The sequence below is a fragment of the Nicotiana tomentosiformis genome, chromosome 2 (assembly GCF_000390325.3).
Source record: "Nicotiana tomentosiformis chromosome 2, ASM39032v3, whole genome shotgun sequence".
NCBI classification, from domain to species: domain Eukaryota; kingdom Viridiplantae; phylum Streptophyta; class Magnoliopsida; order Solanales; family Solanaceae; genus Nicotiana; species Nicotiana tomentosiformis.
In genome coordinates, this window is record NC_090813.1 from 25011614 (window position 1) to 25036102 (window position 24489).

Here is a 24489-nt window from a genome sequence, read left to right on the forward strand (position 1 = left end):
TGTTCTGAAATGATCTGTGAGTTACTCTTCTATGCTACGAGGAATTGCGATTCGTGGTTATATGCACATATGGTGCGGTTCTATTGTGGCCTTATAGCGTAATTTGAGCGAGAATAGTATTGGATATTGCTTGGTTGATAGCGTATTAGTTATGTCCTTTCGGGTTTTATGTGGCATGGTGTCGTTTGCTTCTCTGTGGTTATGGTAATTCACTTTAGGCACTTGATGTCGAATTGCACATGATTATTGATTTTAGCAGGGTGGCTTGAGGTTTTTTCATATAGACCAGTATTTGGATAGGGTCGCGTATTGCAGCAGAGTGATGTGGAAATATGATCCTTCATGTAAGATTCGTGTGTTATGGTTCTGCGGTGTGTGATGGGTTTTTAGCATTGCGTCGAGATGGTACTCGTCGAGCTTGCGGAATGGTTCTCCTGTTTGGGTCATTGTTATGATTGGGTACATTTGGAATATTTTTATCTGGTGCACGGATTGCATGGGTTGTGGCTTTAGATTGTATTGATGTGTCATGTCATTAGAGTGGTCGTATTGGATGAGACGAGGTCATTGGGCCTAGAATGGATGCTATCAGATTTGATTGTGGTATAATTGGGAGGATAATATCGGAAGTCGCCTAGCTATAGTACTTGTAGAAGGAACGGGAGCTCCATAACCTGTTGGTCTAATGAATGGTTATGAATTCGGTATGTTTCTTTCATCATCGGCAGTGTACGAAGGTTTTAGAATAAGGTTTTGTCTGATATGATGCTTATTACCACCACTAGGTTGATTTGAATCGATACTGTGATTTGAAATCATTGCTTCGAGCATTCGAGCTATGCGGTATTTGAATTTAAGTATTTGAGTTATGGGTACGGCTTTTGGTACAACTTGTTCAGACTTATACGGTATGTAGATGCGAACTTCTGATTTTATAAGAAATTTCGGATGTCGGAAATTTAATTCGAAGGCTTGTGGGCTAGGTTGAATATAGGAATTTCAGTTTTGCTATGCTATCGGACCTGTATGGGATAGGGTGATGTGGGATCACCCCCGGGTATGTGCATGGGAAAGTTACACAGCCATTTCTTGGCTTTTTGGAAAACTCTCGGCACGTTCGAGGACGAACATATGTTTAAGTAAGGGAGGATGTAATGACCCGGACGGTCGTTTCGGGAGTTATAGCCCCGTTTTTCCCATTTCTACTTCTTTTGTGTTATTCAGCTATATTATATTATATCGGGTTAGTTGATTCGGGTATGGGAGGAACTCGGAGTGAAATGAGACACTTAGTCTCATAATTGAAAAATTGAGTTAGAAAAGTGGACCGGATATGGACCTATGTGTAAACGATCTTGTATTCGAATTCTGATAATTCCAATAGCTCCGTATGGTGATTTTGGGTTTAGAAGCGTGTTCGGAATATTATTTGGAAGTCCGTAGAGGAATTAGGCTTGAAATGCCGAAAGTTTTATTTTTGTGAAGTTTGACCGGGGGGTTGACTTTTTGATATCGGGGTCGGAATCCGATTTTGAAAATTAGAATACCTCTGTTATGTCATTTATGACTTGTGTGCAAAATTTGAGGTCAATCGAATGTGATTTGATAGGTTCCGGAGTTGTTTGTAGAAATTAGAAATTTCAAAGTTCATTAGGCTTGAATTGGGATATAACTCATGGTTTTAGTGTTGTTTGAGGTGATTTGAGGGTTCGACTAAGTCCGTAAGATGTTTTAGGACTTGTTGGTATATTTGGTTGAGGTCCCGAGGGGATTGGGTGAGTTTCAGATGGTTAACGGATTGGATTTTGGACTTGGAACTCTGCTGGAATTTTTCTGATGCACCATCTGGTTTCCTTCATCGCGTTCGCGAGTGGAGCCTCGCGTTCGCGAAGAGGAACTGAGAGGCTGGCATATTTGCTCTTCGCGTTCGCGAAGGGTGGACTGGGTGTGCATCGCGAACGCGAGAGGTGTTACGCGTTTGCGAAGAAGAGAGGAAGCAGCCGAAGACCCCCAAGCAATTGGTCTACGCGTTCGCGTAGGGGGTGTCGCGTTCGCGTAGTGAGAGGGAACGAAGCATCGCGTTCACGATGGGTTGAACGCGTTCGCGTAGAAGGCATTGAGGCAGAGGCATTTTTGTGCTTCGGAACGCGAGGGTGATGTCGCGTTCGCGAAGGAGGAATTTGGACGGGAGCTATTTTGTGCTTCGCGAACGCGAGGCACTGACCGCGTTCGCGAAGAAGAAAAGTCTGGGCAGTGAGTTTAAGTTCTGAAGTCCCATTTTCAGTTTTTGGCGATTTGGAGCTCGGAATTGAGGCGATTTTGGGTGATTTTTCAGAGAAAATAACGGGGTAAGTGTTCTTAACTCAATATTGATTAAATTACCCGAATCCGTGGTTGTTTTTATCATTTAATTGGTGAATTGAGTTGTGAAAATTTGAAAACCCTCTTGGTTTAAATTAATGATTTGAGGGTCGAGTTGGGGTCGGATTTTGGTAAAATTGGTATGGTTAGACTCGTGGTTGAATGTGCTTCCGGATTTTATAACTTTTGTCGAGTTCCGAGATGTGGTCCCCACGAGCGATTTTTGAGCTAATTTTTGGATTTTTATGGAAAATCATTTTTATCTTGTGAATTTAATTCCAATAAATTTTATTGACTGAAACGAATTATTTATGACCACATTCGAGGCGTTTGGAGACCAATTCACGAGGAAAGGACATTGCAGAATAAGAATTTCATGGTTTGAGGTAAGTAACGATTGTAAATCTGGTCCTGAGGTATGAAACCCCGGATTTCGTATCATTCTACTATTTTGAAGTGACGCACATGCTAGGTGACGGGCGTGTGGGCGTGCACTGTTGGAGAATTGTGACTTGGTCCGTCCCGTAGCAACTGTAAAGTTGCATACTTTGTTGAAACCATTTGATACTTATATGTTTTAGAAAGAATTTCTATAAATTAGGCCGAATGCCATGTTTGGGCCTTGCGCCAGTGCTGTTTGGACCCTTAGGGGTTGTTTCTTACCATCCTCTCACTATTTTTGATTGAAAATCTATACTCAGTCATGTTTATACTTGTTTACCGCATAACTCAGTTTTATGACTCTATTTTGATGCATATAAATGTTTTGGGTTGAATGCCCTGTTTTACTGAAATGCCCGAGTGGCTTGAGAGGTTTATGACTGAGTGAGGCCAAGGGCCTGATTTGTGAGGATGAGTGTGGATCGGGGCTGCCCGCCTGCAGTATATTTATGACTGAGTGAGGCCGAGGGCCTAATTTGTGAGGATGAGTGTGGATCGGGGCTGCCCGCCTGCAGCATATTTATGACTGAGTGAGGCCGATGGCCTGATTTGTGAGGATGAGTGTGGATCGGGGCTGCCCGCCTGCAGCATACTTTATTATTATAGCACGTGAGTTGTCCGTGCAGATTATAGCGCTTGGGCTAAAGGAGCCCCTCCAGAGTTTGTACACATCCCCAGTGAGCGCCGGTACCTACTGAGTGCGAGTGCCGAGTGACTGGGAGGCATGAGTGATTGTGAGGTATGCCTGAGTGGCAAGAGTGATTGTGAGGTATGCCCGAGTGGCACGAGTAACTGTGAGGTTTGCCCGAGGGGCTGTTATGAGTGATGTTTTGCCCGAGGGACTGTTTATGATTTCATCATTTCTTTTGCTCACCTTTGCATTGAGCCTTGGTTTGAAAAACTGTTAGAAAAATATCTTTAAATGATTTTTACTGGAACCGGGTTTAAACGAGATGATTCGATTCAAACACTGATTTTTAAAGCATGTTGTACTTTACTGAGATTTCATGATATGAATGTTGTATGCTTTATTGCTCGTCACTACTGCTCAGTCTTTATTTATTGTTGTTACTTACTGAGTTGGTGTACTCACGTTACTCCATGCACCTTGTGTGCAGATTCAGGTGTAGCTGGACACAGTAACGGTTATTGAGTGTTCTGGTTGCAGATTTTCTTGGAGATAGCAAGGTAGCTATTTGGCGATCGCAGCCCCTGCTCTTCTCCCTCTTATCTTCCTCTAGTTGTATTTAGCTATTTTCCAGGCTAAGTTAGCCTTGATATTGTTAGACAGATTGTAGTAGATGCTCATGACTAGTGACACCCTGATGTTGGGCTTTTCTTTTCTGCACTTCTATTTTTCTTTGATTTGAACTCTTTAAATGGAGGTTTTATGTTAAATAACCTTGAAATTATCTTTGAAATGAAAATATATCGGTTTGTTTTGGAAATGAGTCGGCTTGCCTAGTTCCATGATAGGCGCCATCACGATAGAGGTTAGTTTTGGGTCGTGATAGAGATAACCCACTTGCTTAGCCTCAAATTGGTATCTTGCTATACCCTTTCACATCCACAATTACCACGGAATCACTTAATATTTCTGAGTTTGAACTCATCAACACGACATGAAAATTTACTTCGCTCCATAATTAAACAGCATGACAGATCCCTCAACGCACTCACAAATCAAAACTGTACGTCACATAAAAATAGGAATCAAGTACCCATTAGCAGACTCTTGAGTGACAAGTAAACTTTATTCGGCTCATTCAACCCACCTGAACACATACCGCATTCACACCATACTCATCATATAGTCATTCAGCTGCCCATCGAGCCTCAAATTCCACTCATAGAGATATTACCGACGCATAAGTCCAAACGCACAAGTTCTTACATCCGAAACTACTGAGCTTAAGCTGCGGTGTAACCTTGGCCTCAAGTCCTCTAGAATGGCCCATAATCAAAACACATAATACTCATCTCGAATCTTGTTCATGAAATCACAAGCCTGTGATGCACAACTGATACCGAGCGCTCACATGCACACACGAATGCGTGGAAGGAATTCAAAGAGTTATGTTTCAAGCTGAATCAATTCCACACGATAGAATACAAGGAAATGAAATTTTTATTAAGGATTCGGTAGCCTCTCGAAGATAAGTACAGATGTCTCTGTACCGATCCGCAAGACTCTACTCAACCTGCTTATGACTCGTGAGACATATGTAACCTAGGCTCTGATACCAACTTGTCACGACCCAAAAATCCTAACCTGTCGTGATGGCACCTATCTCAATAGCAGGCAAGTTGAAAACATCAATAACCTACGATTTCCTTTAAGTTTGAAAACATGATGTTTAAATATAACACCAAAAATCTCGCAAATCCCAATACAAACACTCCCAAAATCTGGTGTCATTGAGTACATGAGCATCTATACATTACAAGTCTGGGAAACACGGTCTATAATAATCTGAGACTAAATACAATAAAGAAAAGGATAGGTAAGGAGAGACAAGGTTTGTGAAATATGACAGCTACCTCTGAATCTCGGAAAAATCAACTTTGTGAAAGAATCAATACCCACTGTGTCCGGGATCACCTGGATCTGCACACGAAGTGCAGGGTGTAGTATGAGTACAACCAACTCAGCAAGTAACAATAATAAATAAGGAACTGAAATTAGTGACGAGCTTCACAACTGAGTCCAGTTACAGTAATTTCCAACATAATAAAGTAGGCATGCTTTCAAGTTTAACAATTAAGGCCAAAACAAAATTTCATGTCAAGTTCAACTGAAACATAAGATAATATCTCTCAGATATTTCAAAAAAAAAACAATGATTTATGCCAGCTGAAGTGCAACAATAATGAAATCAAATGCATCATCTCAGGACCACAGTCACTCAGCCATTCCATTCTACTCAGCACTCAGCACTCGCACTCATGAGATACATGCGCTCACTAGGGAGTATACATACTCCGGAGGGGCTCCTACAGCCCAAGCGCTATAATCCGCACGGATAACTCACGTGTTGCACAGACAACTCACGTGCTATAGTATCAATATTTGGATCCGCATAAACAACTCACGTGTTACACGGACACCACCCATGATATAATATAATATCTGGATCCGCGCGAACAACTCACGTGCTATAGTATAATATATGGATCCGTACGGACAACTCACATGCTATAATATAATATATGGATCCGCACGGACAACTCACGTGCTATAATATAATATCTCACAATCAGGCCATCAGCCTCACTCAGTCATAAATCTCTCTAGTTTCTCGGGCTCTTAATAATCATGAAATCAACCCAAACAACAATGATATGATGCATCAATAATGAACAATAGAGACTGAGATAAAATAAATAAGTAAATTGTGACTGAGTACAAAACAACAGTCAAGTAGATAGTTCAATATGTACACGACCTTTGTGGGTCCCTACAATGCCAACACATAATCTAAACATGATTTGTGGTTCAATTTCTCTACTTACATGGAGAATGTACATATAACAACAAATTATTCAACTACACACGCCTGTCACCTAGTATATGTATCACCTCAAAATTAATCATATAACACATAATCTAGGGTTTCGTACCTATATGACCAAATTTAGAACTTTTACTTACCTCGAACCATGTAATTTTTTATTATGCTATGCCTTTGCCTCGCGAATCAGACTCCGAATGCCTCAAATCCAGCCACAGTTAATTCAATTCAGTCAATGCTAATTATAGGAATTAATTCAATATGAAAATAGTAATTTTCCAACAAAATCAGAAATTTAACTCAAAAATCGCACGTGAGGCCCACGTCTCGGAATCTGACGAAACTCACAAAATTCAACAACTCATTCAATTACGAGTCCAACCATACCAATTTTATCAAATTCCGATAAAAACTCGACCTCCAATTCTAAAATTTTCGTTCTTGAAAAGTTTTGCAAAAATCTTAATTTCTTCCATTTAAATCCGAAATAAATGATGAATCTAACCATGAATTTATGAAATATAATCACTTTTGGATATAGGACACTTACCCAAGTCGAAGTCGTGAAGAAATCCTCAAAATCGCCCAAGAGCCGTGCTCCAAAAATCCAAAATGAAATGAAGGAAATGACCATTTTTGATCCTTAAGTTTCTACCCATCCGTCACTAAAAGCCCATTTTGCGTCACTAAAAGTCCACACTAGAACTTGCTTGCACCAACAATTATTTTTTTACTAAAAAGGCTCTAACTCCATCATACGAACTCGGAATTCGACGACTTTTGTTCCTATGAGTCACAAATAATAATACGAACCTAGTCGTTCAATCAAAACTCAATTCAGAGCTCATTTGCTTAATGCGATACCAATTTTGCTCGTTAAACAATTAACTCATGTTTCGTGCTAAAACGTTAATCGCGACTTGATGAAATTAGACCAAACTTTCCAGATCACTCCTATAATTTATTATCAAAATCCTGGAAGTCTCGAAATCGAATTTCGATCTCTAGAACTAAAAATGGCCCTTTGGATAATGCTTATGCTCAAAACACCAAACTCTTCCAAAAACTCCTCCAAAACTCATCCGAGCCCATGAGACCCCAACCAAGTATACTAACAAGTCCCATAATATGACACAAACTTAGTCGATGCCTCAATTTATATTGAACAACACTGAAACATGAATCACACCCCAATTCAAGCCTAATGAAAAACTAACAATTTTTAACTTCTACCTTCAATGCCGAAACCTATTAAATCAAGACCAATTGACCTCCAATTTTGCACACAAGTCATAAATAACATATTGGAGGTCTTCAAATTTTCAAAATCAGATTCCGGCCCCGATATCAAAAAGTCAACTCCCCGGTCAAATTTCCAAACCTAAATTTCTATTTTAGCCATTTCAAGCCTAATTTAGTTACGAGCTTCCAAATAATTTTTCGGACACGCTCCTAATTTCAAAATCACCATAGAGAGCTATTGAAATCATCAAAACTCTATTTCAGGATTGTTTACACATAAGTCGACATCCGATCACTATTTTTGCATGTATTTATGTATCCCGAAGGTCTGTATTTTTTTAATACAACCAAATATCACAGTGTTTTGTAATTTTTTGTTGTTTGAATACATTCGAATTGAATACAATGTATAATAATGAATAATGAATATATGTGAATTGAATACCATGTATACAGTCGAAATGAATAGAACGGTATAGATCCTATTTCTTGATTACCTCACTGTATTTATAAATACAGTCGCGTAAATACATGGAATACATCACAGTAGCAGCGAAATTTATGTAGAATTGATTTTGTTGAGTTAAATTAGGAGTGGTACACGCTAATTGATCATCTTTCCGTTATTAAACAGCCAGACTCCCTATTTTTAGGCGAATTCTACTAATTGTATTCATGAATACAGTAAAGCGAATATAATGAATACAGTCGCACAGTTGGACTCCTCTATTTTTTAGGCGAATTCCGCTATTGTATTCATAAATATAGTAGCACGAATACATCCAATACAATCGCATAACAACTAAATAGTAGCTATAGAAAGTAATTATATATATAATAGTTATAGAAAGTTAATAACCACTAAACAATAGTGATTTATGAAAAATCCTCTTTAGAACGATTTTTTAGTCATAAAGTATAGTATAAAGGATTATCACCCTTTACTTTGGTTTGTTGTGCTTCTAAAAAGTAATGCGGATGTTCCGAAGAAGTCTTTTTCATTATAGAACAATACTCCCTCCGTTTTACTTTAAGTGATTTTTTGGCGTTTATTTTTTTATGGTCTATAATATTTAATTTTTTCAGATATCAAGAAGAAATTAACTTTTTCTTTTAACATCTGCCCTTAAAGTAAAGAGCCTAGGAGTAGTTTGTTATATTTCAAATGAGCAAATTAAGATTAATATTGTCAATTTTATTGTTAATTAATGCTAAAAGATAAATTTTTTAATGTATGTATAAAGAGCGAAAAAATCACTTAAAATGCACCGGAGAGAATAATATTTTTATTCTACCACAAAAACTTTGTGGAAACTTTGTCCTTGAATTTAAACTAGCTTGATTGGGCGTGCCAAAAAGCAAATTCTGAAAAGTGGAAACGTTTTTGTGGCGTTATCACGTTCTAGCAAATAAATGCCGAGCGAAATTGTGACTAATATTTGTATCTTGATAATATGTAAAGTAGAACTACGAAGTTCTAAAATTCATAATTTATGAAATGCGCAGAATAATTGTATCTAAAAATGAAAGGGTCGAGTGCATGAATATTAGAGAAGGTGCCGTGTGATAAGTACAGATGATCAAAAATTAAAAGCTATTTGCGAATCTCCTGATGAGAGCATCAAAAGAAAGTACGGAGAATTTTCGAAAATAACTATTGTTTGATGCCTTATTGCTGGGCATAACTATAATTTAGTTAATTATATTTCGTAACTACTAATTGCTCGTTATGCGATTTATGTTGTTGTATTCAATTCGATTGTATACACTATATTCAATTAGGATGTATTTATGTTTATATATTTATATTGTATTTAATTTCACTGTATTGAATTCTGTTATATTCGAACAATAAAAAATCAAGAAATAGGGTGTATACCACCACTCTATTCAGTTCGGTTGTATACATTGTATTCAATTTGGTAATATTCATTCTCAACAATTTTATATTGTATTCAATTCAACTGTATTCAAACAACAAAAAATTACAAAACAGTGATATTCGGTTGTATTTAATTCACTGTATTCATCTGTAGCTACTTTTACACTATATTTAATTCGGTTGTATTCGAACAACAAAAATTCAAAAAATACGGAGATATGCCAGAAACAATAACCTTCAGAATAGATAAATACATTCAAAAATATAAGAAAATTAATTGTATTTGCATTGAAAAATACATAATACACTCAAATTTGAGTATATTTGTACAGAATACAATATATTTGTACAAAATATTTCTATCAATGTATGTGACTAGGGGCGGCAAAATGATTAAAAGAAAACAGTTAACCACCCATATTATTCACTAAAAAATAGGTTGAATAATGAATTATTTAAAAACGGGTCAAATATAGATAAGAACAATATTATTCATTTATAAAATATATAACCAATGAATATCTAATTAGTTTAACTTTTATATGTGTAAAGTTTCAAATTGGAGGTCCCTTAAGTTTAATAAATTAGAAATTCTCCCAAAAGTAATCATATTGATGAAGTCATGGATAACTTGGTTACCTATATTATTCGTCGGTTAACCCGTTTTTTATCCGTATCACATATGGGTCGAGTCGGAGAATTTATCTGTTTTTTCATTGACCGCTTTTTATCCGTTCTATATCCGATCCGACCCGCCCATTTGGCACCCCTATATGTGACTCAATAGCAAATAAGAGAAAAAGTTCGCCGGAGATAACGTCTTCCGGCCAAACAAATCACCACCCTGTTCTCTCCACACATCACCAGCCTCCATCGTCTGGATCTAACGCCGGATCTGGATATTAAAACTCTTTCATTTTCAACTGAAAAGAAAAGGCTTCAACAAAAAGAAATTGGGCGTTGAGTACTCAAATAGCATTTGATGCCTGCAGATCTATCATGGCTTATTGCATTTGTAAAAAAAAGGTTCTTATATCCAATCAATCGGCTAAGGTTTCACAGATTTCGTTCTGTTCGGAAAACTTGTTTTAACGCCGGCCAAGCAAATCACCATCTGGATCTGGATCTGACACCGGATCCGGACAGCAGCCTTCGAGGGCGAAGAGAGAGGGAAATGGAGAGTAAGTTGAAGGAGAAGAGGGATAGGGTTGTGGGAAAAAATTGGGGATCAATTTTATATATTTGTGATTTGCTATAAAATATAAAAAATGACTATAATAAATGAAGTGTATTATTTAGCTATAGCACCTAGCCAATTCTACAGTCTTTATAAAAACAATTCTCCTACATAGTTTTTCAAAAAAAAGGTGAATTAACCGAGTGATCTCCCTCTACTAGGAGTTCGTCCACTACCCTATATGATTGATACTTTAGGCGTAAGTTCATTCCATTAGCTAATTGTTATTGCGACATGCACCATTCTGCACCTACAATTAATGTATTATATCCGGATTTGGCTGGATTCAATAAATTTTAATTAGATTCTGTATTTGTATTAAAAAATTAATTAAATATTTAATTATAAATTCAGTAATTAAAATGAACTATGAGTTCGTTGGCAAATATAAAACTCATGAATTATAAATGCCGACTCTGCCACCATAGAAAGTACTCCTTAATATTGTTTCCAGTAAACTGAATGCTTTATCCATTATGCCAATAGCATAAACATGATGAAATATGTAATTGCCCTTCTATGTGCTATCTATTTCAGAAAATAATGGGAACGGGCAATTATTACAAGTATTTTTTTTATATATATTAGAAAAGCTAGTGTTTCGACATGTGTGCTTAAAGTCCTTTAAGGAAAAGTTGAGGATATTGTTGTCTTTTCAGATAAACCGTTGCTCTGGTTCATCTCCCTTCTTCGTGGTCCTCTCCTCTCTTTCTTCATCGCCATGCTCGAACTTAATTAGCTAATCCATCTGTTTTCAACGTCTTTATCTAGAATCCCTCAATGCTTTCCTCGATTTCTTTTGCTAGCACGAATTCACCAGTGCATGGATTTGACGATCCCAACGATTGTAGTTCCGATAAATGGTGATCTTCTGTTTGTTTGCTTATTAGTGAATAATCTTAGGGTTTCGCTTCTTGATATTATTGATAAATAATTTGAAGTTTATAGTGCTGGAGTTTTTTCGGCCATTTTTAGGTAAACCCTACTGAAAAATTTCACCTCTATTAATCCATGCCTAGATCTGACCAAAAATTGGAAGAAAGTGATAAAACATGTGGAAGAGGAACAAAGTTGAGGACTCTTCTATGCCTTTTGTTTAAAGGTTGATATAGCAATCAAATTCGAACTTTTTTTGGTTGGATTTATTTTATTTTGTAAAATCACTGAAATTTGTAGTTACTGTTGAGGTTTTTGTTTTTTAAGATGAAATAGTCTTAAAATGAGGGTGAATGGGAAATGGAGGGAAAATAAAATTTTTGAGTAAAATTTTAAGTTTCCCCCTCTTGACAATGCGGCATTGTCCCATATTGGAATAGGAAGAGATTTTTGGTGGGTATATATATAATTGCTCTTCTTGTAGCTCTTAAAGAGTTAAGAAGAAAGCAAGCCTCGCGCCGTCGTCGTCGTCGCTCGCTCGGCTTCGGCTTCGGATTCGTTAAGATTATCCGCATTTGTAACGGATATTTTCCAATCCGTGTATTGACCATTTGGCAGCCGCCTAATGCTCTTCCCACCATGAATGTGTTTGCTCCACAAACAAGCTAATGCTTGCTCCACCATGGAGGGTGGACGTTTGGTCTTCTTCAACACTGGCTGCTATATATATGTGCAGCAGATGTTGAAGAAAGACACTCAACACTCAACACACAAACTGAAATCCTGAAATCGCTCAACAGATTTGGCTATACATTGCACTCCTTCCTCTCAGCATTTTCATACGATTTTCTGAGTTTCTACTCCTTCGTTCTGCATTATTTTAACTTCAAACAAAGCAACTGTAAGTGTGATTTGCTACCGAACTTTGTGTTCGCTGAAACACTGGGGTTTGAGTACTGCTACACCAGTGCGTGATTCGTTCTATCCTGGGAGGAAATAATCCATTACCTTGGGTACTAGGAGGGGATTAAATTCCTTAAGAAAACACTGTGAATTCAGTGGGCTCGAATTAATTATTGTTTCATTACCCTAACTTATATTTTGCAGAATTATTATTTACAAATACAGTAATATTGGCGGGAATAACAATCTTAAGGAATTTAATATTTATTTCTGTATTTGTGTTATTCTTATTATTCTGCAAACTAAAACCTTTGTGGTTTTGTGTACTCCCGTTTTGGAGAGTAAAGCCTTCGTGGCGTTTTGTTGGAGATTAAAATCTACGTGATTTTTATTCCAGTTTTAAAACGTTTATTTGTGTCATTCTTTTACAGAAAAAATGGCGACTGAAAGCGAAAACCAAGCTGTTCCGATGGTGACTGCCAACGCATCGACAAGCCGAACACCGGCATTGGCACCGGCAGAAAAACCCGAAAAATTTTTCGGGATTGATTTCAAGTGCTGGCAGTAGAAGATGTTCTTCTACTTAACTACGTTATGTCTACAGAAGTTCATCAAGGAAGATGTTCCTGATCTGCCAGATAAAACTCCAGAGAATGAACGCTTTCTCGTGATTGAAGCGTGGAAGCATTCTGATTTTTTATGCAAGAATTATATTCTTAGCGGACTGGATGATAATCTGTATAATGTATACAGTAGCGTGGAGACGTCAAAAGAATTGTGGAATGCGCTTGAAAAGAAATATAAAACTGAAGATGCCGGGATGAAGAAATTCGTTGCCGCAAAATTTTTGGACTACAAAATGGTAGATAGCAAGTCTGTTATTACCCAAGTCCAGGAATTGCAAGTGATTATTCATGATCTACTTGCTGAAGGTCTTGTCATCAATGAAGCATTCCAAGTAGCAGCAATGATTGAGAAGTTGCCTCCGTTGTGGAAGGACTTCAAAAATTATTTGAAACACAAACGAAAGGAAATGTCCCTTGAAGATCTCATTGTTCGGTTGAGAATCGAAGAGGACAATAAAGCTGCTGAAAGGAGAGGCCGTGGAAATTCAACAATAATGGGAGCAAATATTGTTGAAGCTAACAAAAAGAGGAAGAAGGCTTCTGGTCCGAAATACAACCCAAGCAAGAAGCGGTTCAGTGGAAACTGCTACAACTGTGGGAAAACCGGACACAAATCTACGGAGTGTCGTGCTCCGAAGAAAGACAAGAAAAGGGGTCAAGCAAACATGGTAGTAAACCATGATGATGTTGATAACTTGTGTGCCATGCTCTCTGAATGTAACTTGGTGGGAAATCCTAAACTGTGGTGGTTTGATTCAGGAGCCACTCGCCATATTTGTGCAGTTAGAGAAGCTTTTGCTACTTATGCTCCTGCTGGACCCGTAGAGACAGTTTATATGGGAAATGCTTCAACAGCAAAAGTTGAAGGATATGGGAAGATATTTCTGAAAATGACTTCTGGCAAGGTCATGACTTTGAACAATGTCCTTCATATTTCCGAAATGAGAAAGAATTTAGTCTCTACTGGACTTCTTGTTAAGCACGGTTTTAAGTGTGTTTTTTTGTCCAACAAGGTTGTCATTAGTAAGAATAAAATATTTGTAGGAAAAGGCTACATCACCGAGGGCCTTTTCAATCTGAATGTAATGGTTGTGGAAAACAATAATAATATTTCAGCTTCTTCTTACTTACTTGAGTCAAATGATTTATGGCATGTACGTTTGGGTCATGTCAATTATAAAACCTTGCGGAAAATGATTAACTTGGAAGTACTGCCCAAGTTTGAATGCGAAAAATCAAAATGTCAAACATGTGTGGAATCTAAGTATGTTAAACATCCTTATAAGTCAGTTGAAAGGAATTCAAATCCTTTAGACTTAATTCACACAGATATTTGTGACATGAAGTCAATACCATCTCGCGGTGGAAAGAAGTATTTCATAACTTTTATTGACGATGGTACTCGATATTGCTATGTTTACTTACTGAATAGTAAAGATGAAGCAATAGACGCATTCAGGCAATACAAAAATGAAGTTGAAACGCAACTTAACAAGAAAGTAAAAATGATAAGAAGTGATAGGGGTGGTGAATATGAATCTCCTTTTGAAGAAATATGTTTAGAATATGGAATTATTCATCAAACAACAGCCCCTTACACGCCCCAATCTAATGGGATTGCGGAAAGAAAGAATCGCACATTAAAGGAGATGATGAATGCGTTGTTGATAAGTTCTGGTTTGCCACAGAACTTGTGGGGGGAAGCCATTCTTACGGCTAATCGAATATTAAATCGAGTGCCCCATAGCAAAACACAATCCATTCCATATGAAAAATAGAAAGGAAGAAAGCCCAACTTGAATTATTTTAAAGTGTGGGGGTGTTTGGCAAAAGTGCAAGTTCCTAAACCCAAAAGAGTAAAGATATGACCGAAAACCATTGATTGTGTTTTCATAGAATATGCGACAAATAGTAAAGCATATCGATTTCTGATTCATAAATCAGAAAATCCCGACATTCATAATAATACGGTTATAGAATCAGATAATGCTGAGTTTTTAAAAAATATATATCCGTATAAAAAAGAATGTGAGTCATTTGGTAAAGGATCTAAACGACCTCGGGAAGAAACAAAAGAAAGTACATGTAATCAGGAGGATCCAAGACGTAGTAAACGTCAAAGAACGTCTACTTCATTTGGACCAGATTTTGTGACTTTCTTATTGGAGAATGAGCCTCAAACATTTAAAAAAGCTATGATTTCTTCGGAATCATTGTTTTGGAAAGAGGCAGTCAATAGTGAAATAGAATCCATATTGAACAACCATACATGGGAATTGGTTGATCTTCCTCCTGGAAATAAACCTTTGGGTTCTAAATGGATTTTTAAGAGAAAAATCAAAGATGATGGCACTATTGATAAATTCAAGGCAAGACTCGTAGTCAAAGGGTATAGACAACGAGAAGGTCTAGACTACTTTGATACATACTCTCCAGTTACAAGAATTACGTCCATACGGATATTAGTAGCATTAGCTGCAGTGTATGGTCTTGAAATTCATCAAATGGATGTTAAGACGGCCTTCTTAAATGGAGAGTTGGAGGAAAAAATTTACATGGAACAACCTGAAGGGTTTGTGGTTCCAGGTAAAGAAAAGAAGGTATGTAGACTTGTTAAGTCTCTTTACAGACTAAAACAAGCACCCAAACAATGGCATGCGAAATTTGACCAAACAATGTTGTCAAATGGTTTTAAGATAAATGAATGTGATAAATGTGTATACATTAAAAATGTTCCAAATCACATAGTCATTGTTTGCCTATATGTGGATGATATGCTAATAATGAGTAATGATATTGCCAACATAAATGCTACTAAGCGTATGCTCAATAGCAAGTTTGATATGAAAGACTTGGGAGTTGATGATTTAATTCTGGGAATGCTACTCCTCAAGGTCTGGCATTGTCACAATCTCATTATATTAAGACAGTACTTGAAAAATTCAAGCACTTGGGCTTTAAAGTTGCAAAGACTCCAATTGACGTAAATCTTGCATTAGCAAAGAACAAAGGCCAAAGTATATCACAATTGGATTATGCTCGTGTGTTGGGATGCTTAATGTATATCATGAATTGTACACGACCAGATATAGCTTGTGCTATAAGTAAACTGAGTCGATATACGAGCAATCCAGGCCAATCTCATTGGATGGCAATGAAACGAGTTTTGGGATATTTAGAACATACCCAGAACTTTGAATTGCACTACAGTAATTTCCCTGCGGTGATTGAGGGATACTGTGATGCAAATTGGATCACCGGTTCAACTGATTCTAAGTCCACGAGTGGATATGTATTCACTATTGGTGGAGGAGCGGTATCTTGGAAGTCGTCCAAACAAACATGTATTGCCCGCTCTACAATGGAGGCTGAATTCATAGCCTTAGATAAAGCCGGTGAAGAAGCTGAATGGCTCCGGAATTTCTTGAAAGACATTCCATTTTGGCCCAAACCGTTGGCACCAATATGCATACATTGTGATAGTCAAGCGGCAATTGGAAGGGCTGGGAGCGTTATGTATAACGGTAAATCTCATCATATACGACGAAGACATAAAACCGTTAGGCAATTACTCTCTAGAGGAATTATCATGATTGACTATGTAAAGTCAAGTGATAATGTGTCGGATCCACTTACAAAAGGCCTAACTAGAGAGGTAGTTGAGAAATCATCAAGGGGAATGGGGCTATGGCCGAGAACAAGTCATTGTGGCGGTAACTCTACCTAGAAGACTAGAGATCCCAAGATCTAGGTTCAAGGAGATCAAACAAAGTCATTAATGACGGTTCAACATTGTCAAATAAAATTTTAGTCCGTTCTCGTGATGAGACAATGTTCAGTACCAAGGATAAAACATTAAGGCTTTTTAATGATTTCTAAATTTGATACGGGGTATATCAAATAGTGTATCTACAGGATGACACGTTTAGAAATCACCTATGTAAGTGTGAAGTGTTAGCCGCTTCAAGGAGAACTTTGTAAGGCCAGTTCTCTACGCACTTATGAAACCAGGCGGTGTTCATGGCTGAAACGAACACAACAATGAGAACCAAAGACGGTTAAGGGTTGATTGTGTGACTTATGGTTGTCTAGGTATACACCAAAGATCGACGGTTCAAAGATATCAAATCTACCGATTGACCGAGTATATCCGACATAAGTTTACTACGGAAAGTTCAAGGGAAACCTACTTATCCAGATGCGATTAATCCTTGCTTGTAAATCACACAGTTTTTCCATGCATACTTCCGTGATATAGCCATTCCCCATTCATGTGGGGGATTATTGAGGTTTTTATTTTTTAAGATGAAATAGTCTTAAAATGAGGGTGAATGAAAAATGGAGGGAAAATAAAATTTTTGAGTAAAATTTTAAGTTTTCCCCTCTTGACAATGAGACATTGTCCTATATTGGAAGAGGAAGAGATTTTTGGTGGGTATATATATAATTGCTCTTCTTGTAGCTCTTAAAGAGTTAAGAAGAAAGCAAGCCTCGCGCCGTCGTCGTCGTCGCTCGCTCGGCTCGGCTTCGGCTACAGCTACGGCTACGGCTACGGCTTCGGCTTCGGATTTGGATTTGGATTTGGATTTGGATTTGGATTTGGATTTGGTCAAATGATCGATTGATTGATTAATTTTTTGGACCAAATTTATTTGTTAATAGTAAATATTAATGTAAGATTATTCGCATTTGTAACAGATATTTTTCAATCCGTGTATTTGACCATTTGGCAGCCGCCTAATGCTCTTCCCACCATGAATGTGCTTGCTCCACAAATATGAATGTGCTTGCTCCACAAACAAGCTAATGCTTGCTCCATCATGGAGGGTGGACGTTTGGTCTTCTTCAACACTGGCTGCTATATATATGTGCAGCAGATGTTGAAGAAAGACACTCAACACTCAACACTCAACACACAAACTGAAATCCTGAAATCGCTCAACAGATTTGGCTATACATTGCACTCCTTCCTCTCAGCATTTTCATACGATTTTTTGAGTTTCTACTCCTTCGTTCTGCATTGTTTTAACTTCAAACAAAGCAACTGTAAGTGTGATTTGCTACCGAACTTTGTGTTCGCTGAAACACTGGGGTTTAAAGTACCGCTACACCAGTGTGTGATTCGTTCTATCCTGGGAGGAAATAATCCATTACCTTGGGTACTAGGAGGGGATTAAATTCCTTAAGGAAACACTGTGAATTCAGTGGGCTCGAATTAATTATTGTTTCATTACGCTAACTTATATTTTGCAGAATTATTATTTACAAATACAGCAATATTGGCGGGAATAACAGTTACTACTTTGACATTTCAACTAATATGTTATTCAAAGAAATTAATTTTTTCAGTAGCATGTTTGCATGTTTTAAAAAGCCAAAAGTGCTCAATTTTTGTCGGTTTGATATTAGGAAATAGGAATATGTTATTCATAGACACACAGAGAGCATTAGTAGCTGGCCTTTATATACTCTTTAGGTGATAATATTTTTGGTTGCTTTAAATCTGTTTTAAAATTTTTTGAACCAATAAACATTCCGACTAATTTTCTGGGTGCTTGTTCAAGCTTAGTTATCAATGATTTGCCATTTGATAAAGCCGGCAGATTCTTTTATCTCGCAACGCTGAACATAAGAAGGCTACGACATAAAGTTCACATCTCTTTATTTCTTCTTTATAGTACTTTCCCCATCTATGGTAGTTTTAATTGCAAACTTGCATTCTGTCAACATATGATACATTGATTCTTTCTTATTTCGAAATTGATTAATATTTTTTTTTTTCTGGATGCTCTATAGTTTATCTCTTAAGTTATATTTCTCACGGATGTTTAGGTTCCCAGATCTTAGAGACTGTACGAGGACGACAAATATGTCTAATATTATAGCATTTTCAGTTGTGATGCCTACAATTACCTGAGGTGTATGAACAAGGCTTCAAGGTGAGTTTTCTCACCTATTTAAGTTCTTTCTTTCTCTTTCGTGGCTGGATTAATATATCATATGTGTAAGTGTATACTGTGGGATGAACCATTGATAGAACAAGGCCTCAAGCGTGATAATATCATGTGGTTCAATGATTCAAGATTTAAAATTTTGAATACAATCCAGAGACCCAATAAAGCGAGAAGCAAGAACTAGAAAAACTGCCAATAAAGATCTAGATACATTCACAAGTTCTCTCTTCAGTGACACTATACCTATTATAGGAGGTCATTTTTCTTTCTAACAATCTCTTGGCTGTTAAGTGTCTGTGTTATGATTATAGTGGTAATCTTCATCGGCCAATAAAGCTAAGATGGTATGACTGTTGTTGACTATACTTGACAGTATCAAAAGTTCTCCCTGCTCACAATGGAGATGACCCACTACTTCTCGAAGTCAACTAACAATTGGTTTTACCTTGGGCAGAGGTATGTCTTTTGATGCATTTCAAGCATGTTAAATGATTCTGGCGTTTATCTTAGTTTCCCTCTTTGGTTACAGGGAAGATATATACTGAAGAATTAGAAACCTTAGACATGATCTATAAGCAAGCACCCTACGAGTTATGTCAGTTGATGTCTCCACTAAACTATGCCTTCATAATGGAGGCATTTGTAATGTGTCTCGAGAAGAAATCTAGGTTCAGAATGCCCACCATTGTGACGCCTTTTATGTTATACTACATCATGCTTAAAGGGTTTCGACGTGTCTGTTTTTAGTCATTACATTCATAGCTGAGGGTATTTTGGCCATTTAATCTCTTAGCATTTCGGGGTACTTACGTGTCTAGCAATCTGCTAGCCACTGTCATAACGTGGCCTTAATCCCTGTCAGGGTATACTTACGTCCCCCCTTCTCTATAGTCTTCTCCGTCTCTCTCCTTTACTTACTACATCCACTTGTATTTTCTTAGATTCTTTCGCAATTTTGTACAAGATAATTGCTTTCGCTCTGGCTTCTTTTCCTCCTATCATGGATTTCATTGTTCCTGGGTTCTTTTATGGATGTGGGTAGTTGGCTTCAATTTGTTTATAGTTGTGTGTGTTTTTTCTTTCATTCCCTCCATAGCTCTTAATCACAGTAGGAGGAAAATCAAGTCTTACACTCCATTTAGTTAGATTTTCAGGGAATGAATTTCTCCTGCTGGTAGCATCCGGAGTAAGCTCCATTTTGGAAAAAACAAATTGAAGCTTCAATTTTGAGAAAGGTAACAATTTCAGATTCCTCTGAATTTTTTTTTATTCTCACTCTTTTGCTCAAATGTTTTGTTATTTTAGTTTTTTTGGGTTTTCATGTGGTAATTAATTCTTAGTTTTTAATTGTAGTTTATCTGATAGTATTGGTATTATTATCCTCCAGTTTCCTACTTCGTCTTCTTGACTATCCGAACCAAGTAAACGCTCAGAGTGATTTGTCCAAGGTGTAAGCATGTTTGGAGTTTTCAGACCGCTGATTGGCTATTTTGAGATATAATTCTTTCAATTATAGTAATGGGTGGAAGTTTACATGGGTAATACTGAGATGTAGTTTGGAGTTACCTTTTGTAATCTTAAATTATCTGAATTTAGGTAGATAAATAGTGTGTATAAGCTATAAATATGTTAATGGCACCAAATCGGACAATATCAGAAGCTTTGTGAATAAAATTCCTCGAAAGTTATGTTCAAGGCCCTGATACAGTAGAAGCCATGAACTATTTTCAATATATGCAGTGTGGAGCTGCCTCAGGTAAAAGAAAGGGAAAAAGAAGGGGATGTAAGTATACCCTGCACAGCAATATGACTACGTCAACTATTTTGCCTAGGAAATATTAAGAAGGCCATATAGAAAATAATGCCAACTTTATGCATGAACTAACAATCACGTTAAAGACTTCAGTACTAAAGTATTAACGAACAGAAAATTTAAGAAAAACAGTAATTTCTGAGAATGCGTGTATTGGCTGCTAATATCCATACGGCAATGAATAATGATAATGTTGCCAAATAGGATTAGGTGATTGATAAGTATTTTCAAGTGAGAAGTCTCAAAATTAAGAATATCATGCACTTAATTAGACACTGACAAAGTTGCAAATACAACCTGCAACAAGAAATCAAATGTTAACTCAAGACTATTCAACAAGAAGCAAATTGTGGAGTGTAGTATCTGTTCTTTATGTTTACTATCATATCATTTGAATTCAGAACAAAAGGCAGATATTTGCTTAAGAATGAGATTTGTTCTTCAAAGTTATAATATTGTTCTCATTCTGAGCAATTTAGGTGGATTTATATTATTAAACTGATTGTATCTCCATAGTTGGTTTAGGCTTCAAAGAACACATTGACACTTGATTAAAAGCTTACAGAATTTGCTCTGCATTGAGTTCTTGAGAAATCTACGCAGTATAAGTATTCTACAATATTCATTATTTATTTGCCCGACTGTGTAGGAGAATGGTGAGAATATAAGAAAATTAGGTATATGAAATAGATTTAACATCACCTGAACATTTAGTTTGAATATACAAACTTGTGCCTCAAAGCTTGGACCAGTGCTTGCTGAGATCTTACCAATTTTCGGGTTCCTCATAATTATTCATGAAAAATTCTATCCAAGCTTTTGACAGGGTGTTTTTTAGTTGTGTAGTCTGTTAAGTGAATTGTTCTCATGCTTAATACCTCTTCTGTGTTTTTATTTTGAACATTTGATTTGGTTATAATTATGATTATTAAGGAAGACAGTATTACTTATTTCATATCGAATTCGATTATCATTACAGGATAGATAGTGGATAGCAGTATGACTGGATTTGAATTACATGTCACATATGAAGCTCATGTATGCTTGACAAAATGGCTGGTCAATTGAACATATGTGAAAACATGTGAATGTGTTTCCTTATACGGCAAGAGCACAAATAGCGTCTTAAAGAGGTATGTCAGTTACAAGCATAATCTACAATAATTTTTTGAGATTTTCCCAAAATCCAATGTATCTGTCTTATTGGGTATGATACCTTCCTCGGTGATTACCAACTTATTGGGCAGCTTAAGAGACTGGTTTGAGCCTTGAAAGTTTCTTGGATAAAATTAAGTTTTACTTTTACTCTTAATTTTGTTTCACATAAGATGTTGCATATGCATTCTCAATAACTCGCACATTCTTTTTGAACCTCAAAGACACCTCAAGTTCTGGTTCTTCTATGTGCCAGTATCCGTGGTTTATTCTGTTAAGGTAAACACATAAGTGCTATCTAAAGTTTACCACAATAATTTTACAAGTTGCTATGTGCTTTTGATTCTTCAAATTGTATTATTTTTGAAGCATTATACTGGTACTTCGCACCTTTAAAATCCGAAGCAGCCAAATTAAAAAACAACACAGAGAACAAGTTAGCCAAAGAGATATGACTGTAAAATGAAAAGACCTACTAAAGTTAAGGTCGAACATGTTTAATATTTTAAATAACCAAAAGTGTACACGAAGAACTATTTGGTCCCTTTCTTTCTTCTACCTTGAAAACTTCAAAGTCCTGCTCTTTGTTCTTCAGTCATTACTTTGATTATGATTGAAAGCTATGTTACAGCCAACTTCAATGGCTATTTTCTTTCTGGCTTCTTTGACAGAGTTATTATTATTATTACTCTTTGATCTTAGTTGATTAAAGTTCAGGCACAATTAACCATATGCACAAAGATAGACAATATTTGAAAAGGTGTGTAATTGACAAATAAAATCTGCAGTTCCATTATAAAAAATTTAAATTGTCCAATTTAAGACATCTAATGTTTTTCTTATTATGTAATTGACAAGAACTATACCACTAAGACAAGTTTGCGCTTAGTCTAATATATGGATTAACATTTAATCATTACTTCACGATTTTGCAGGTGGTCTTTTTGGTCAAAGATTGCTAAGGAGGACACGAGACACAACGCAAAAAATGAATCACTTTTTGCCAATATGTAAATAGTACTCCTACATGTATGAAAAATGACAAACTTTAGCATCTAATAGTATGATGTTCTCGTGGATGTAAACGATGTATCATTTAGCAACCATGTAATATCCATGAGTGGATATTTTAATCCAAAATGTATGTAAATGATATCTAGCAATTAGTATGTGATATATCGTGTGTGTGTGTGTGTGTCTATATATATATATATATATATATATATACACACACACACGGTTTGATAAATGCTTACATGCATCCATTTCTCTTCTATGCAATTTCATATATATATATATATATATATATATATATATATATACACACACACACAATGCTAATCAAAAGTAGTATTTTCAACTTTTATAATATTGGGCCTGTGCTGGCACAGGCCATCACAACCTAGTATATATAGACAGCCAAGCAGGCTAGCACGGGAAAAAGGTGTCAATATTTGAGATTTCCAACTCCAAGCTTTGATCACATCCATTTACGCGTATCGCTGCTGGGGCTGGCAAATGGGCGGGTGGGGTCGGATAAGGACGAGTAATGTAAAAAACGGATAAATTATCCGATCCGATTCATATTTAATATAGATAAAAAATGTCAAAACAACACAAGCTAGCCAGTTTTTGGACTGGTCATTCAAAAATAGCCAGCGTTTGCCAAGTCATTGAAAATAGCCACTATTTTGCTGCAACAGAGACCGGTCCAGTATAATATATTGGAGTTCCAGCAAAGTATACTGGAACTCCAAACTCCAGTATAATATACTGGAGTTCCAGTATACTTATGCTGGAACTCCAGTATATTATGCTGGAGTATTTTTTTGAATTTTGAACAGTGTTTTCGTTCAGATTAATCTTTACATGAAAAATGGCTAAATTTCGATGACTTTTGAAACTGTGACTATTTTTGAATGACCACTCGTAAATCTGGTTATTTTTGAATTTCTCCCATAAAAAATGGGTTACTGGCGGATAATACGGACATGACTTCTTGAATACGATCACTTTTGGAAGAATTTTCAGCTAGTCTCCTAAACTTGAGGAACCCCCAATTTGAGGCTTTACAAATGTAAAAGCTAAACTAATTAGTTATCTATTTTCTAAGTAGATAATATGGTCTTATCCATTTGATCCGTTTTTAAAAGTTTCATTATCCAATCCATTTTCTAATAAATAATATGGGTGGATAACTATTTTTTTTAAATCCATTTTCCCACCACTAATCACTCATTGGAAATATGTTTATACATGAATGTTATATTTCATCCATCCAAGTAATTTATAGAAACAGATCAGAGAACTTTTAAGACCAATAAAAAAATGCTAATGAAATGCGACTATATATATTTCACAATAGACTATAGAATGATATTTTAATGTAGTCTACAGAAATATTACTATATGTATTGTAAACTCTATATTCATATCATAATATTTTATAGAGTATGTGCATTATAGGAGTAAAATATGATCTATATA

General features: G+C 36.4%; 1 long non-coding RNA gene across 6 annotated transcripts; it reads left to right on the top strand.

Annotated features, from left to right (window-relative positions):
* The first annotated feature begins 9997 nt into the window (after positions 1-9997).
* On the top strand, positions 9998-23186 carry LOC104120381 (uncharacterized). Of its 6 annotated transcripts, XR_011413736.1 has the most exons (6): positions 10980-11538; positions 11695-11777; positions 18913-19019; positions 19408-20269; positions 21827-21980; positions 22938-23186. It is a non-coding gene; the product is annotated as an uncharacterized lncRNA (long non-coding RNA). The 6 variants fall into 6 exon arrangements; XR_011413737.1 differs by lacking the exons at positions 10980-11538; positions 11695-11777 and adding an exon at positions 9998-10619; XR_011413735.1 differs by lacking the exon at positions 11695-11777 and having other exon boundaries at positions 10983-11650.
* Positions 23187-24489: the final 1303 nt, after the last annotated feature.